A 7,004-nucleotide genomic window follows, 5' to 3' on the forward strand; every position below is an offset into this window, starting at 1 on the left:
CCATATCTGATTCCCCGCCTCTGATTCCCCAACTCTGATTCCCCGCCTCTGATTCCCCAGCTCTGATTCCCCGCCTCTGATTCCCCGTGTTTGATTCCCTGCCTCTGATTCCCCGCCTCTGATTCACCATCTCTGATTCACCGCCTTTCATTCGCCACCCTGATTCCCCATATCAGATTCCCCGCCTCTGTTTCCCCGCCTCTGATACCCCGCCTCTGATTCCCCATATTTCATTCCCCGCCTCTGATTCCCCATCTCTGATTCCCGGACTCTGATTCCTGGCCTCTTATTCCCGGCATCTGATTCCCGGCCTCTGATCCCGGCCTCTGATTCCCCGCTTCTGATTCTGATCCCTGCCTCTGATTCCCCATCTCTGATTCCGCACATCTGATTCCCTGCCTCTGATTCCCCACCTCTGATTCCCCATATCTGATTCCCCTCCTCTGTTTCCCCGCCTCTAATTCCCCGCCTCTGTTTCCCCATATCTATTTCCCCGCCTCTGATTCCCCGCCTCTGATTCCCCAGCTCTGATTCCACGCCTCTGAATCCCCAACTCTGATTCCCTGCCTCATATTCCGCAGCTCTGATTCCCCGCCTCTGATTCCCCAGCTCTGATTCCCTGCCTCTGTTTCGCAACCTCTGATTCCCCACCTCTGATTCCCCATATATGATTCCCCACCTATGTTTCCCTGCCTCTGATTCCCAGCCTCTGTTTCCCCATATCTGATTCCCCGCCTCTGATTCCCCAACTCTGATTCCCCGCCTCTGATTCCCCAGCTCTGATTCCCCACCTATGATTCCCCGTGTTTGATTCACTGCCTCTGATTCCCCGCCTCTGATTCCCCATCTCTGATTCACCGCCTTTCATTCGCCACCTCTGATTCCCCATATCAGATTCCCCGCCTCTGTTTCCCCGCCTCTGATTCCCCTCCTCTGTTTCCCCATATCTGATTCCCCGCTTCTGATTCCCCAACTCTGATTCCCCGCCTCTGATTCCCCAGCTCTGATTCCCCGCCTTTGATTCCCCCCGTCTGATTCCCAGCCTCTGAGTCCCCGTGTCTGATTTCCTGCCTCTGATTCCCCGCCTCTGATTCCCCATCTCTGATTCACAGCCGCTGATTCCCCACCTCTGATTCCCCATCTCTGATTCCGCACATCTGATTCCCTGCCTCTGATTCCCCGACTCTGATCCCCACCTCTGATTCCCCAGCTCTGATTCCCCGCCTCTGATTCCCCAACTCTGATTCCCCGCCTCTGATTCCCCAGCTCTGATTCCCCGCCTCTGATTCCCCGTGTTTGATTCCCTGCCTCTGATTCCCCGCCTCTGATTCCCCATCTCTGATTCAACGCCTTTGATTCGCCACCTCTGATTCCCCATATCTGATTCCTCGCCTCTGTTTCCCCGCCTCTGATTCCCCTCCTCTGATTCCCCATATCTCATTCCCCGCCTCTGATTCCCAATCTCTGATTCCCGGTCTCTTATTCCCGGCATCTGATTCCGGCCTCTGATTCCCGGCCTCTGATTCCCTGCTTCTGATTCCCCATCTCTGATTCCGCAAATCTAATTCCCTGCCTCTGATTCCCCACCTCTGATTCCCCATATCTGATTCCCCGCCTCTGTTTCCCCGCCTCTGATTCCCCGCCTCTGTTTCCCCATATCTAAGTCCCCGCCTCTGATTCCCCAACTTTGATTCCCCACCTCTGATTCCCCAGCTCTGATTCCCCGCCTCTGATTCCCCGCATCTGATTCCATGCATCTGATTCCCAGCCTCTGATTCCCAGCCTCTGATTCCCAACCTCTGATTCCCCACCTCTGATCCCCATATCTGATTCCCCGCCTCTGTTTCCCCGCCTCTGATTCCCCGCCTCTGTTTCCCCATATCTGAACCCCGCCTCTATTTGCCCGCCTCTGATTCATCACCTCTGTTTCCCCATATCTGATTCCCCGCCTCTGAATCCCCAACTCTGATTCCCTGCCTCTAATTTCCCAGCTCTGATTCCCCGCCTCTGATTCCCCGCGTCTGATTACCGGCCTCTGATTCCCCGCCTCTGATTCCCCATCTCTGATTCACAACCTCTGATTCCCCACCTCTGATACCCCATATCTGATTCCCCACCTCTGTTTCCCCGCCTCTGATTCCCCATATCTGATTCCCCACCTATTTTCCCCGCCTCTGATTCCCCGCCTCTGATTCCCCATCTCTGATTCCTGGACTCTGATTCCCCACTTCTGATTCCCCATCTCTGATTCCGCACATCCGATTCCCTGCCTCTGATACCCCGCCTCTGATTCCCCGCCTCTGATTCCCTCCTCTGATTCCCAACCTCTGATTCCCCACCTCTGAGTCCCCATATCTGATTCCCCGCCTCTGTTTCCCCGCCTCTGATTCCCCGCCTCTGTTTCCCCATATCTGATTCCCCACTCTGATTCCCCAAGTCTGATTCCCCGCCTCTGATTCCCCAGCTCTGATTCCCCGCCTCTGATTCCCCGCGTCTTATTCCCTGCATCTGATTCCCCGCCTCTGATTCCCCATCTCTGATTCCCAGCCTCTGAATCCCCGTGTCTGATACCCAGCCTCTGATACCCCGCCCCTGATTCCCCACCTCTGATTCCCCATATCTGATACCCCGCCTCTGTTTCTGCGCCTCTGATTCCCCGCCTCTGATTCCCCATATCTGATTCCCCGCCTCTGACTCCCCAACTCTGATTCCACGCTTCTGATTCCCCAGCTCTGATTCCCCGCCTCTGATTCCCCGCCTCTGTTTCCCCATATCTGATTCCCCGCCTCTGATTCCCCAACTCTGATTCCCCGCCTCTGATTCCCCAGCTCTGATTCCCCGTGTTTGATTCCCCGCCTCTGATTCCCCATCTTTGATTCCCGGCCTCTGATTGCCGGCCTCTGATTCCCGGCGTCTCATCCCCGGCCTCTGATTCCCGGCCTCTGATTCCCCGCCTCTGATTCCCCATCTCTGATTCCGCACATCTGAATCTCTGCCTCTGATTCCCCACCTCTGACTCCCCGCCTCTGATTCCCTGCCTCTGTTTCCCAACCTCTGATTCCCCATATCTCATTCCCAACCTCTGATTCCCCATCTCTGATTCCAGGACTCTGATTCCTGGCCTCTTATTCCCGGCATCTGAATCCCGGACTCTGATCCCGGCCTCTGATTCCCCACTTCTGATTCTGATCCCAGCCTCTGATTCCCCATCTCTGATTCCGCACATCTGATTCCCTGCCTCTGATTCCACACCTCTGATTCCCCATATCTGATTCCCCGCCTCTGTTTCCCCGCCTCTGATTCCCCGCCTCTGTTTCCCCATATCTAATTCCCCGCCTCTGATTCCCCAAATCTGATTCCCCGCCTCTGATTACCCAGCTCTGATTCCCCGCGTCTGATTCCCTGCCTCTGATTCCCCGCCTCTGAATCCCCGTGTCTGATAGCCAGCCTCTGATACCCCACCCCTGATTCCCCACCTCTGATTCCCCATATCTGATTCCCCGCCTCTCTTTCCGTGCCTCTAATTCCCCGCCTCTGATTCCCCATATCTGATTCCCCGCCTCCGATTCCCCAACTCTGATTTCCCCGCCTCTGATTCCCCAGCTCTGTTTCCCCGCCTCTGATTCCCCGCCTCTGTTTCCCCATATCTAATTCCACGCCTCTGATTCCCAAACTCTGATTCCCCGCCTCTGATTCCCCACATCTGATTCCCTTCCTCTGATTCCCCGCCTCTGATTCCCTGCCTCTGATTCCCCAGCTCTGATTCCCCGTGTTTGATTCCCCGCCTCTGAATCCCCATCTCTGATTCCCGGCCTCTGATTGCCGGCCTCCGATTCCCCGCCTCTGATTCCCCAGCTCTGATTCCCCGCCTCTGATTCCCCGTGTTTGATTCCCTGCCTCTGATTCCCCGCCTCTGATTCACCATCTCTGGTTCACCGCCTTTCATTCGCCACCCTGATTCCCCATATCAGATTCCTCGCCTCTGTTTCCCCGCCTCTGATACCCCGCCTCTGATTCCCCATATTTCATTCCCCGCCTCTGATTCCCCATCTCTGATTCCCGGACTCTGATTCCTGGCCTCTTATTCCCGGCATCTGATTCCCGGCCTCTGATCCCAGCCTCTGATTCCCCGCTTCTGATTCTGATCCCTGCCTCTGATTCCCCATCTCTGATTCCGCACATCTGATTCCCTGCCTCTGATTCCCCACCTCTGATTCCCCATATCTGATTCCCCGCCTCTGTTTCCCCGCCTCTAATTCCCCGCCTCTGTTTCCCCATATCTATTCCCCGCCTCTGATTCCCCGCCTCTGATTCCCCAGCTCTGATTCCCCGCCTCTGAATCCCCAACTCTGATTCCCTGCCTCTGATTCCCCAGCTCTGATTCCCCGCCTCTGATTCCCCAGCTCTGATTCCCTGCCTCTGTTTCGCAACCTCTGATTCCCCACCTCTGATTCCCCATATATGATTCCCCACCTCTGTTTCCCTGCCTCTGATTCCCAGCCTCTGTTTCCCCGCCTCTGATTCCCCAACTCTGATTCCCCGCCTCTGATTCCCCAGCTCTGATTCCCCACCTATGATTCCCCGTGTTTGATTCACTGCCTCTGATTCCCCGCCTCTGATTCCCCATCTCTGATTCACCACCTTTCATTCGCCACCTCTGATTCCCCATATCAGATTCCCCGCCTCTGATTCCCTCCCTCTGATTCCCCATCTCCGATTCCGCACATCTGATTCCCCGCCTCAGATTCCCTGCCTCTGATTCCCAACCTCTGATAACCCACCTCTGATTCCCCATATCTGATTCCCCGCCTCTGTTTCCCCGCCTCTGATTCCCCTCCTCTGATTCCCCAACTCAAATTCCCCGCCTCTGATTCCCCAGCTCTGATTCCCCGTGTTTGATTCCCTGCCTCTGATTCCCTGCCCTGATTCCCCATCTCTGTTTCACCGCCTTTGATTCGCCACCCCTGATTCCCCATATCTGATTCCCCGCCTCTGTTTCCCCGCCTCTGATTCCCTGCCTCTGATTCCCAACCTCTGATTCCACACCTCTGATTCCCCATATCTGATTCCCCGCCTCTGTTTCCCCGCCTCTGATTCCCTGCCCCTGTTTCCCCATATCTGATTCCCTGCCTCTGATTCCCCAACTCTGATTCCCCGCCTCTGATTCCTCAGCTCTGATTCCCCACCTCTGATTTCCCGTGTTTGAATCCCTGCCTCTGATTCCCCGCCTCTGATTCCCCATCTCTGATTCACCGCCTTTGATTCGCCACCTCTGATTCCACATATCTGATTCCCCACCTCTGTTTCCCCGCCTCTGATTCCCCGCCTCTGATTCTCCATATCTCATTCCCCGCCTCTGAATCCCCATCTCTGATTCCCGGACTCTGATTCCCCACCTCTGATTCCCGGCCTCTTATTCCCAGCATCTGATTCCCGGCCTCTGATTCCCGGCCTCTGATTCCCCGCTTCTGATTCTGATTCCCTGCCTCTGATTCCCCATCTCTGATTCCGCACATCTGATTCCCTGCCTCTGATTCCCCACCTCTGATTCCCCATATCTGATTTCCCGCCTCTGTTTCCCCGCCTCTGATTCCCCGCCTCTGTTTCCCCATATCTAATTCTCAACCTCTGATGCCCCAACTCTAATTCCCTGCCTCTGATTCCCCGCGTTCTATTCCCTGCCTCTGATTCCCCGCCTCTGATTCCCCACCTCTGATTCCCCATATCTGATTTCCCGCCTCTGTTTCCCCGCCTCTGATTCCCCGCCTCTGTTTCCCCATATCTAATTCCCCGCCTCTGATTCCCCGCCTCTGATTCCCCAAATCTGATTCCCCGCCTCTGATTACCCAGCTCTGATTCCCCGCGTCTGATTCCCTGCCTCTGATTCCCCGCCTCTGAATCCCCGTGTCTGATACCCAGCCTCTGATACCCCACCCCTGATTCCCCACCTCTGATTCCCCATATCTGATTCCCCGCCTCTCTTTCCGTGCCTCTAATTCCCCGCCTCTGATTCCCCATATCTGATTCCCCGCCTCCGATTCCCCAACTCTGATTTCCCCGCCTCTGATTCCCCAGCTCTGTTTCCCCGCCTCTGATTCCCCGCCTCTGTTTCCCCATATCTAATTCCACGCCTCTGATTCCCAAACTCTGATTCCCCGCCTCTGATTCCCCAGCTCTGATTCCCCGCCTCTGATTCCCCATCTCTGATTCCGCACATCTGAATCTCTGCCTCTGATTCCCCACCTCTGACTCCCCGCCTCTGATTCCCTGCCTCTGTTTCCCAACCTCTGATTCCCCATATCTCATTCCCAACCTCTGATTCCCCATCTCTGATTCCAGGACTCTGATTCCTGGCCTCTTATTCCCGGCATCTGAATCCCGGACTCTGATCCCGGCCTCTGATTCCCCACTTCTGATTCTGATCCCAGCCTCTGATTCCCCATCTCTGATTCCGCACATCTGATTCCCTGCCTCTGATTCCACACCTCTGATTCCCCATATCTGATTCCCCGCCTCTGTTTCCCCGCCTCTGATTCCCCGCCTCTGTTTCCCCATATCTAATTCCCCGCCTCTGATTCCCCAAATCTGATTCCCCGCCTCTGATTACCCAGCTCTGATTCCCCGCGTCTGATTCCCTGCCTCTGATTCCCCGCCTCTGAATCCCCGTGTCTGATAGCCAGCCTCTGATACCCCACCCCTGATTCCCCACCTCTGATTCCCCATATCTGATTCCCCGCCTCTCTTTCCGTGCCTCTAATTCCACGCCTCTGATTCCCCATATCTGATTCCCCGCCTCCGATTCCCCAACTCTGATTTCCCCGCCTCTGATTCCCCAGCTCTGTTTCCCCGCCTCTGATTCCCCGCCTCTGTTTCCCCATATCTAATTCCACGCCTCTGATTCCCAAACTCTGATTCCCCGCCTCTGATTCCCCACATCTGATTCCCTTCCTCTGATTCCCCGCCTCTGATTCCCTGCCTCTGATTCCCCAGCTCTGATTCCCCGT

This window comes from Narcine bancroftii, chromosome 7 (assembly GCF_036971445.1).
Source record: "Narcine bancroftii isolate sNarBan1 chromosome 7, sNarBan1.hap1, whole genome shotgun sequence".
NCBI classification, from domain to species: Eukaryota; Metazoa; Chordata; class Chondrichthyes; order Torpediniformes; family Narcinidae; genus Narcine; species Narcine bancroftii.